Genomic DNA, 10790 nt, shown 5'->3' on the forward strand with positions numbered 1-10790 from the left:
ACTCGTGTCTTCCAGAACATAGTGCTTTACATTGTTATTTCAAATAAGAGAATAAGGAGAGAAGAGGAGAGGAGAGGAGAGGAGAGGAGAGGAGAGGGAGAGGAGAGGAGAGGAGGAGGAGAGGAGAGGAGAGGAGAGGAGAGGAGAGAGAGAGAGGAGAGGAGAGGAGAGGAGAGGAGAGGAGAGGGAGAGAGGAGAGGAGAGGAGAGGAGAGAGAGGAGAGGAGAGGAGAGGAGAGGAGAGGGTAAGTAAAGAATCTGCTCTTTGGACAGTGGACATTTCATTGATGTTTCTGTTGTATCATATGACAGCTTCTCATATCTCATGTTTTACAGATGACAAGGCCTTTCTATGGAAAGCAAAAAAATGCAATTTACATCTTATAGGGACTTTGACATCTTTGAAACTTGTTTTATAATCATAGCTATGGTAATGGCTCAGAAGAAATCCTGATGGGCATAGCCTTAGCTAACCACTGAGATAAAGAAGTAAGAATATCCAAGGAGGGCTTGAATTTTACTACTGTTATGACACTTCTGTGCCAGTAACTGGCCAGTGTGAGGGAGCTTGATTCTGATCTGTTATTTACTCTGGACATAATTTTTGGATATTAAGTCTCTGGTGGCCTTTGTCCAGTTTCCTAAGCACAGAATTATTATAAAGAAGGGGCCAAATTTGAACTTGGAAGAGTAGTCTCTGGCACTCTCTGAAACATACAAAAACATGAGGTTTGGCTAACCTTGCTTGAATGCTATTGCACAATTGTGTATGTCAGAGATTAGTGATTAGTCTTCATTCAGATCCCTCTGTCTTGGTGGTCTCGATACACGTCTTGAGAAAGACATATATTGTTAATTCACAGCAGTTTTTAATGCCAAGGAATAAGTGTGCAGTAATTCAGATAACGCTACTGTAACTCAGTTTCAACTTGAACAAATGCTGGAAGGAGCAGTCAGTTTCTTGCAGCCCCTTTGTCTGTCAGCTGTAGAGTCATAATATCACAATCACAATGCAACGAGTGATTCTCTGTCTTAAGTATCACTGCCATTTCTCCTTAGAATTGGAACAACTTAAAATGTATTTCTCATGTTGAGAAGTGTTGTTACTTTCACTTTACACAAAAGTAGGTGAAAGACCAAAAATTCAAATTAAGACCTTCAATATTGGTTATTTATCTACATGCTTCAAAAACTAACATAAGTGAATTATATAATCTCACTAAAAAGTCTCCGGTAGACTGAAAAACCAAACCTAAGCACTAAGCTCATGACAGTTGGATAAAAGCATTCTTTCCATTAATATCTTGATCTTCATAGAATCATAGAATCCTTAGAGATGGGACCTTTAAGTTCATCTAGTCCAACTCCCCTGCAATGAGCAGGGACACCCTTACTAGGATGTTGTTGGTTACTGTGTCAAAGATAGATGACATCAGTGGCTCTTCCCTTGTCCACTGATGCAGTTACACCATCATAAAAGGCCACTAGACTGGTCAGACACGATTTGCCCTTGGTGAAGACATGCTGGTTCTCCCGTATCACCTCCCTGCCATCGATGTGACTTAGCATAACTTCCAGGAGGATCTGCTCCATGATCTTTCTAGCATGGAGGTGAGTCTGACAGGTTGGTACTTCCCGGCGTCATCCTTTTTATCCTTTTAGATAGACTGTCCTTTTCTGGTTGAGGTACCTGTAGAAGCCTTTCTTGTTCTTTTCGGTATGACCTAGTTGCTATTACCAAAATGTAGTAGGACCACTCCCATGACTGGAACTCTGTAATGGATGGCTACAAGCTCTTCAGAAGGTATAGACAAGGAAGGAAGGGTGGTGCTGTGGCCCTTTATATTAAAGAATGTTTTGATGTTGAAGAGCTTGGGGTTGGGAATGATAAAGTTGAGTGTCTATGGATAAGGATCGGGGGAAGGCCTGTAGAGACGACATCTTGGTGGGGATCTGTTATATACTGCCTAATTAGGGTGAAGAAAAGGACGAGGCATTCTATGAGCAGCTTGCAGAAGTTGTGCAATCACCAGCACTCGTTCTTGTGGGAGACTTCAGCATCCCTGATATATGTTGGAAATATAATACAGTGCAGAGGAAGCAGTCCAAGAGTGCATGGAAGGTAGTTTCCTTACACAGCTGGTACGAGTGCTTACCAGGGGTGATGCCCTGCTAAACCTGCTCTTCACTAACAGAGAAGGACTAGTGGGAGATGTGAAGTTTGGGGATTGTCTTGGGCGGAGCGACCATGAAATTGCAGAATTCTCTATTCTTGGAGATGTCAGAAGAGTGATTAGCAAAACTGCTATCTTCAACTTCCGGAGGGTGGACTTTGACCTGTTCAGGACACTTGTAGCATGGGTCCCTTGGGAGTCACTCCTTAAGGGTAAAGGGGTCCAGGAAGCCTGGATGCTCCTTAAGATGAAAATCTTAAAGGCGGAAGAACAGGCTGTCCCTGAATGCCATAAGGCGAGCTGTAGGGGAAGACCAGTGTGGATGAACCGGGAACTACTGTCAAGACTCTGGAAGAAAAAAGAGAGTCTATGTCCTCTGGAAGAAGAAACAGGCTACTTGGGGGGATTACAAAGATGAAGTTGTTAAGGTATGCAGGGAGGAAGTTAGTAAGGCAAAAGCCCAACTTGAACTCAGATTGGCCACTGCAGTAAAAGAGAATAAGAAATCCTTTTACAAATATATCAGCAGTAAGAGAAGAACCAAGGAGAATTTCCATCCTTTACTTGATGCAGCGGGGAATGTGACCACTGAGAATAAGGAGAAGCCAGAGGTCCTCAATGCCTTCTTTACATCTGCCTTTAATAGGCAGATCAGTTATCCTCAGGGCACTTTACGCCCTGATCTGGAAGTCTGGGATGATACACAGAATACAGCCCCAGTGATTCAGGTGGAGACAGTTAGAGAGCTCCTCCTCCATCTGGACTGTCACAGGTCCATGGGACTGGACGGGCTCCATCCTAGGGTGCTGAGGGAGCTGGCGGGGGTGATTGCCGAGCCACTCGCAGCCATCTACCAGCGCTCCTGGTTATCTGGAGAGGTCCTAGAGGATTGGAGGCTTGCCGATGTGCCTCCCATGTACAAGAAAGGCCAGAAGGAGGATCCGAGGAGGCCTGTCAGCCTGACCTTAGTACCAGAGAAAGTTATGGAGAAAATCATCTTGTATGAGATCACATGACATGTGCGTAGCATCCAGGGGATCAGGCCCAGCCAGCACAGGTTCATGAAAGGCAGGTCGTGCTTGACCAATCTCATCTCCTTCTACAACTGGATGACCAGACTGGTAGATGGAAAGGCTGTGGATGTAGTCTGCCTAGACTTCAGCAAAGCCTTTGATACAGTTTCTCACAGTATTCTTCTGGGGAAATTGACTGCCTGTGGCCTGAACAGGTATACCCTTCTTTGGGTAAGGAACTGGCTACCGGGTCATGCCCAATGGGTAGTGGTTAATGGAGTTAAGTCCAGCTGGCGACCCATTACAAGTGGCGTCCCCCAGGGATCGGTATGGGGCCCATCTTGTTTAATATCTTTATTGACAACCAAAATGAGGGGATTGAGTGTACCCTCAGGAAGTTTGCAGGTGACACCAAGTTAGGAGGTAGTGTTGATCTGCCTGAGGGTAGGGGGCCCTTCAGAGGGATCTAGATAAGCTGGATCGCTGGGCTGAGATGAATTGGATGAGGTTCAACAAGGCCAAGTGCCAGGTGCTACACTTTGGTCACAACAACCCCATGCAGCGTTATAGGCTTGGGGACGAGTGGCTGAATGACTGAAGAGGAAAGGGACCTGGGGATGTTGGTTGATGCTCAGCTGAACATGAGCCCAGGCGGCCAAGAGGGCCAACAGCATCCTGACCTGCAATAGAAATAGTGTGGCCAGCAAGAAAAGGGAGGTAATCATCCCCCTGTACTCAGCACTGGTGAGGCCTGAGGCCTCACCTTGAGTACTGTGTTCAGTTTTGGGCCCCTCACTACAAGACAGACATTGAGGTCCTGGAGCATGTCCAGAGAAGGGCAATGAAACTGGTGAGGGGTCTGGAGCACAGATCTTATGAGGAGCGGCTGAGGGAGCTGGAATTGTTTGGTCTGGAGAAGAGGAGGCTCAGAGGAGACCTTATTGCACTCTACAACTTCCTGAAGGGAGGTTGTGATGAGGAGGGGTTTGACCTCTTCTCCCAGGCAACAAACAGGACCTGAGGAAATGCCCAGAAGTTGTGCCAGAGGAGGTTTAGATTAGACATAAGGAAAAATTTTTCAGAGAGTGGTCAGGCACTGGAATGGCTGCCCATGGAGGTCGTGGAGTCGCCGTCCCTGGCAGTGTTCAAGAAGTGTGTGGATGAGGAGCTATGAGATACGGTTTAGTGCTTGTGGTAGCAATGGTAATGGGAGGATGGTTGGACTAGATGATCTTGTAGGTCCTTTCCAACCTTGTGATTCTATGATTCTATGATTCTAAGTTGCAGTATTGAATTCTGTTTAGAAGTAATTAATTAAAGAAAAAAAATTCTTGAGGAATCCCAGAATGCAAACTCTTTTAAAGCTCTCCCAAGTATTTTCACTTGATTCTTCAGTATCTGTTCTTAAAGCTACAGTAAATGGTTTAATGCTACAGGCTAAGCCACTTTATTATCTTTACTGTTGCATAGGAAAAAAAAGAAGAAGATTGTTGTATCAGAAATGGAAATTATTCCATTTCTTCTTGGTGTAAGTCTGTGATACTGTTTTCTGTTAGACAGGTCTGTAGTCAGTCACTGTGGACATGCTTGACTAAGAAAAACAGACATCTCCATTTGTGATTCAAATTTTAGGTAGCCACCTAACAACCCTTCTTCCTTTTCTTTGCACAAGAGTCTCAAATTCCTTACTTTTCCAAAGTGTAAATAAGATGAGTTCTCTACTTTGAGAAGAGCATTTTCAGTAACACATAGATAAACAACTTCTTTTCTCTAACTTGTTTGAAATTATGGGTCACCAAATATTAGCGACAAATATTACAAAATTTATCTGTGTGGAAGATACAGATGAATTCAGATTTGGCCCCAAGTCTCCTTTCAAATCATTTTAGCCCCCTGAGTACCTATATTTCACATATATTTGATTTCCTTGCATGTTTAGTACTGAATATTATTCAGAATCAGATTTACAATGGAGTTACTAGGAAATATCAGAATTACTCAGAAATAATATGGCCTTAAAAAGCATAATGGAAAAGACTTAAGTGGTATAATTTGACAGAAATTGTTTGGAGCAAGGCAAAATGTTAAACTATTAGCTGGAAGCACAATAACACTGAGAATAAGTCTGGGGTAATTATCCCTTCACAGGAATTAATCTTGCTTAAATTGAAATTGTTTGACAAATTTAAAAATGAATGACAATTAAAGACAGTGAGACAAAAGCAGATCAAGAGAAAAAAAGAAGGAAGATGCAAATAGAGTACTTGTCGTATCAGTGTGAATCAGAGTCCACTAGTAACAAATTTATAGGGTGGAGTAACTGGTGTTGAGAATTTAACACCCACATTGTTTCCCATAGCATCCACTGCAATTGCAGCAGCTCTGTCTGAATGGAATTTGTGTCTCTCAGTCTGTGGCTGCTGCAACGTGGGAACCAAAGTGCACTAAGACAAAAGGATGGGATTTGCTTAAAAAGTATCAGTCTGTTACAACATGAAGTGCTAATGTACATGCACCACCTGAGAGGTAGGCCTGCATTATTGAGTGTTCTTATGGGAAAGTAACTTCTGTGTTGCATCTTAGCAGTCTGACACCAGCTTTATGAAGAAATTATAATACAGGAATGAGTCTATTCTTTTTTGGAGAGATCCAGCAAATGTAAAGCTGTGTTCTTTCTAAGCCATTGCCATACAGAACACTCACACAGTGTATTTTAAAAATCTCCTAGCAGATCTTCATTAATACTTGAATCCATTACTAAGCATAGGCACAGATTTTACTTAAAGCGTACAATTGCCTGGGGAATTTGCAAAGTAAAATGTCATATCTGCATAAAAATTTGCAAATTTTATTCAGAGACATCTCTTTTTTGGGTCCTCTAAATAAAGCAAGACGTGGTAGGTGAGAATATTCTGGGATCCATGTCTTCCAGTGAAAACATCTGTGAAATATGTTTAACCTTTTTTATTTATTTATTTTTATTATTATTTTTTATTTATTTATTTTTTTTAACCTTCAATGTTTAATGCTCACTGTGACCTCTAATGCTGGAATACAGCTGGGACATGAGAACCACAGTACTGCTGTCAGTAGTACATGAGCTGTTATGGAGAAGGGAACAGAGGTTGCTCAGACTGCCAACAAATATAGCACAAATTTTGTACTTGTGTGTGCCAGGATTTTCTTCCCATAGCACAGAATCCTTGCAAGAAGCATAGAAAGGAACCCTGAGAGGTTACCTAGTCCACACACCTCATTTTTTTCCATCCCAAATTTGATATTTTGTGGTACAGACACCAAGTTATCCTGGGTTGCACAGCTTTCATCACAGGGAAAACAGACTGCAGCTCGGTGCTAATTTAATCCTGACAAAATGGAACCTGAATAGAGACAGTCTTCTGTGCACCCATGTGAACTGACCTAACCATCCTTTGGCTAAAATTTCCCCTGAGCTTGGTGCTTGGTTTCCATTGCTTTACAAAATATTCCATGAAGAGAAACCTTAGGTGGATATCCATGCTGTGTGTCTTAGACACCTTAAAATGATTCTTCAGGATAGTTTCAATTGTGAAGAGTAGGCGAGTAAAATAAATTCACCAGAGCATTAAGAGTCCAGAGGAGGGCCATGAGGATAATCGTGGTGTGGAGCACCTCTCCTATGAAGAAAGGTTGATGGAGCTGGATTTGTTCAGCCTGGAGAAAAGAAGGCCCTGGAGAGACTTCATTGTGGCCTTCCAGTATCTAAAGGGAGATTATAAGCAGGAGGATTTTTTGGACAGGTAGATAGTGATAGGACAAGGGAGAGTGGTTTTAAACTCAAAGAGGGGAGATTTAGATTAGATGCTGGGGGAAGTTTTCCACTGAGCAGGTAGTGAAGCGCTGGCACAAACTGTCCAGAGAGGCTCAAGATGCCCCATCCCTGGAGATGTTCAGGTTCTGATTGGATGGGAACCTGAGCAGCCTGATCTAGTGCTTGATCTTGTGGTTGGCAACCCTGCCTGCAGCAGGAGAATTGGAACTAGGTAATTTTTGAGATCCCTTTCAAACCAAGCCATTCTATGTTTCTATAGTCTGTAGTTGAAAATCACGAGTTCAGGCAGATCTACAAAGGTAGTCAAGTGACTAGAGATGTGCACTTATTGGAAGAGGGTGGAAATAGATTCCTTTTGCAGTTTTGTATATTCTCGTAATGTCTCCACACTGCTCATAGTGTCTCCACATTTAAGCCCATAGCTGCCTTTGTTCAGCTGTTCCATTTGGGTAGTCTTATATCACAGACATTTACTGACTGGAAGCTTTTGAATATTTTGTAGAGTTTATCTGAACAATACAAATTCCAATTTGGCAGGCAGTTTCGTTTTCCTCTAAATGGACTTGCCTGTATTTGAGTTTTGTCACTTCATCTACAGTGGTATAATGGAAAGAGCAACAGAGAAAATACTTAAGGGAATGGGCAATTATACTGGTAGCAAATTGTTTCCACTGACCTAGCAAATTACAGGACAAAATGAACTGGACCAAAATAAAGCAGTTTTCTATCAATGTATTAGTCTAAGCAAGGTTTTTGTCCATGTAGGCTCACTTGTCCCAAGTCCTCTTTCTAAATGATTATGGCATGTTGACACAAATAAAATATTACTGAATTTTATACAGTTTCAGATTGAACAGTATTTCCCTCACCCTCATCCCCACACTCCACCCCCAACCCCAGACCTCCATGGCAGGAAGGTTTGAAGTCTCTGTTTATACCTGCTTGGAGAAGAGATCATTTTTAATAGATCCCTTTGGCTCCGTTGTCTGTGAGCAATGCTATGAATTCACTGTGGTGTAAATGAAAGTTGAATATGGTTCTTCCTTCTTATCTCACTTGCTTTGATGGCATGGGGAAGATAAAGGACATGCTGTTGCTTTTGATGCTCCACGGTAGGAAAACAAAGAATTAGCACTGCATTACCCAAATCTTTTCCTGTAAAAGGATCTTTCAGACAGTTTGGATTTTGTTGGTTTGTTTATTTTAGTCTGTTTTGTCCCCAGACTATAAAATGTCTGGAATAAACCGAACATTTCAAAGACAAAAATGGAGATCCAGGTGGACATTTTAAAAATAAGAGTTTGGATTTCTAATGTGCAGTGAATGAGCCTCTCTCTGTGCTACCACCACCCCCTGAAGACCTGAGATATGTTTGGAGGAAAATCAGCCCACAAATTCAGGGCAAGAACTGGGGCTGTCTGAGTAGCTGATTGGACTGGGTGTAAAATGAAGCTGTGCTCAGTTTGTGTCTGCTTTATCAGTTCCCAACAGAGTTGGTAAGGCCCTAGAAGATCTGTATGTAGGTATTGAATTATCCCCATGCTCTCCACGGAGAATTAGATAGTGTCAAACCAGCACTTATGGCACTGGGAAATCTCCTCAGCTCCTCACTCAGACATCTCACAGGGTCTGTTGTGTCACTTTTCTCTGCCAGGCGGTATCTAAATCTGTTAAAAAGTCAGTCTCTCCTTGATGCATAGATCCTTTCTTCAAAAGAGCTCTTGGCTCCTAAACCACTTGCCGTCTTCAGCAGTGCCCATCCATCACCTTATGCTTATGCTGAAGACTTCACATGTCTGTTTATAAAATGTTCAAACAAAAAGGAATTTGGGAACTGGTCCCAAATCCCTGCTTTGTGATCTTTGCCTGCAGATCTGCACTTCTTTCTGTAGACTGCAGAAAGTTTTACAGCTCCATTCCTCACCCCCAACCTCGCACTCCTCAACTTCCATTCATTCTTTAAGCAAATGCCACTAAAGGCAAACTGGACTGGAATTGCATTTGTTAATATCATAGAATTATAGAATCATAGAATGGCCTGGGTTGAAAAGGACCACAATGACCACCTAGTCTCAACCCCCCTGCTATATGCAGGGTCACCAACCACCAGACCAGGCTGCCCAGAGCCACATCCAGCTTGGCCTTGAATGCCTCCAGGGATGGGGCATCCATAACCTCCTTGGGCAACCTGTTCCAGTGTCACCACCTTCTGAGTGAAAAACTTCCTCCTAATATCTAACCTAAACCTCTCCTCTCTCAATTTAAGACCATTCCCCCTTGTCCTATCACTATCCACCCTCGTAAACAGCTGTTCCCCCTCCTGTTTGTACACTTCCTTCAAGTAATGGAAGGCCACAATGAGGTCTCCCCAGAGCCTTCTCTTCTCCAAGCTAAACAAGCCCAGTTCCCTCAACCTTTCCTCATAGGAGAGGTGCTCCAGCCCTCAGATCATCTTAGTGGCCCTCCTCTGGACCCCTCCAAGAGCTCCACGTCCTTCCTGTACTGTGGGCCCTAGGCCTGAATGCAGTACTCCAGATGGGGCCTCACAAGAGCCGAGTAGAGGGGGACAATCACCTCCCTCTCCCTGCTGGCCACCCCTTTTTTAATGCAGCCCAGAACACAGTTGGCCTTCTGGGCTGCGTGTGCACTGCTAGCTCATGTCCAGCTTCTCGTCCACCAGGACCCCCAAGTTCTCCATAGGGCTGCTCTCAAGGAGATCTCTCCCAGTTTGTACAAATACCTGGAATTGCCCCAACCCAAGTGCAGCACGCTGCACTTGGCCTTATTGAACCTCATTAGATTCTCATGGGCCCACTTCTCCAGCCTGTCCAGGTCCCTCTGGATGGCTTCCCTTCCTTCCAGTGTATCAACTGCACTGCTTAGCTTGGTGTCATCTGCAAACTTGCTGAGAGTGCACTCAATTCCATCATCTGTCTCTGATGAATATGTTGAAGAGCACCGGTCCCAAGACTGACCCCTGAGGGACATCGCTTGTGACTGGCCTTCACCCTGATCACAACCCTTTGGCTGCATCCAGCCAGTCAATTCCTAATCCATCGAACAGTCCATTCTTCACATCAGTACCACTCTAATATAAGCAAAGATGCACAGGCAAAAGGTGTGAACATCAGCAATATGCAAGTCTGTTGTCTAATAGTATTGACTAGAGGGCTAAGACTTACCACTGAGTGCCAGGGGAATGGTTTGATGCTGTCAGTTTGGCCAGAGATATAACATCAGATATAGTTGTCAAATAAAACTTAAATAAAGAGCTTCTTTTTACAACTGCTGGGGATGTTAACATTCTTATGGCACTTGTTACTACTACATTACGACATGAAAGATCTTGCTCCTATGAAATAGTAAGAATCCCCCCCACTAGACTGCAGAATTTCACATTGCCTCTGTTTTGGTGTTGACAGATTGAAATTCATTCTGCAGTTCTGAATCAGCATGAAAAGCAGTTGCTCATTGCTCTTTCCACTGCTCTTACCTTGGTGATTAGTATGCATGAGGGCAGCATGGCTGCTATAGATTAATTCTGCAGCCACTGAATTCTTCTCAAATATCCACAGCAACAAATCATCAGAGCAAGATGTGGAATCTACCTCTGGCTGGGGAAGTGTTACGGCTGAAAGGAGATGGATCTGCATGGTGGACTGCACTCAGCTCTGCGTGCTGTCATGTGGAGGAGGCAGAGATGAACTCTGCCCTTGCTACTCCAGCAGCAAGTGAACTTTAAAGTCCATCTGTGGACTTGAGGGAACCCTGCTCATATAGGGAGGTAAGAGCA

At 43.5% G+C, this 10790-nt stretch overlaps 1 long non-coding RNA gene across 14 annotated transcripts in view; it reads left to right on the forward strand.

The window, feature by feature from the left end:
* LOC146544790 (uncharacterized) overlaps nucleotides 1-10790 on the forward strand; it is a 120501-nt gene that overhangs the window by 35352 nt on the left and 74359 nt on the right. For 2 of the 14 annotated variants that reach the window (XR_014882666.1, XR_014882663.1), the window contains exon 3: nucleotides 10573-10781. The exons of the other annotated variants lie outside the window; for them this stretch is intronic. This is a non-coding gene — a long non-coding RNA (uncharacterized LOC146544790). The remainder of the gene's footprint in view (nucleotides 1-10572; nucleotides 10782-10790) is intronic. 14 annotated transcript variants of the gene reach the window in all.

The sequence above is a fragment of the Meleagris gallopavo genome, chromosome 3 (genome assembly GCF_905368555.1).
Source record: "Meleagris gallopavo chromosome 3, MGAL_WU_HG_1.1, whole genome shotgun sequence".
In the NCBI taxonomy this organism is placed as follows: domain Eukaryota; kingdom Metazoa; phylum Chordata; class Aves; order Galliformes; family Phasianidae; genus Meleagris; species Meleagris gallopavo.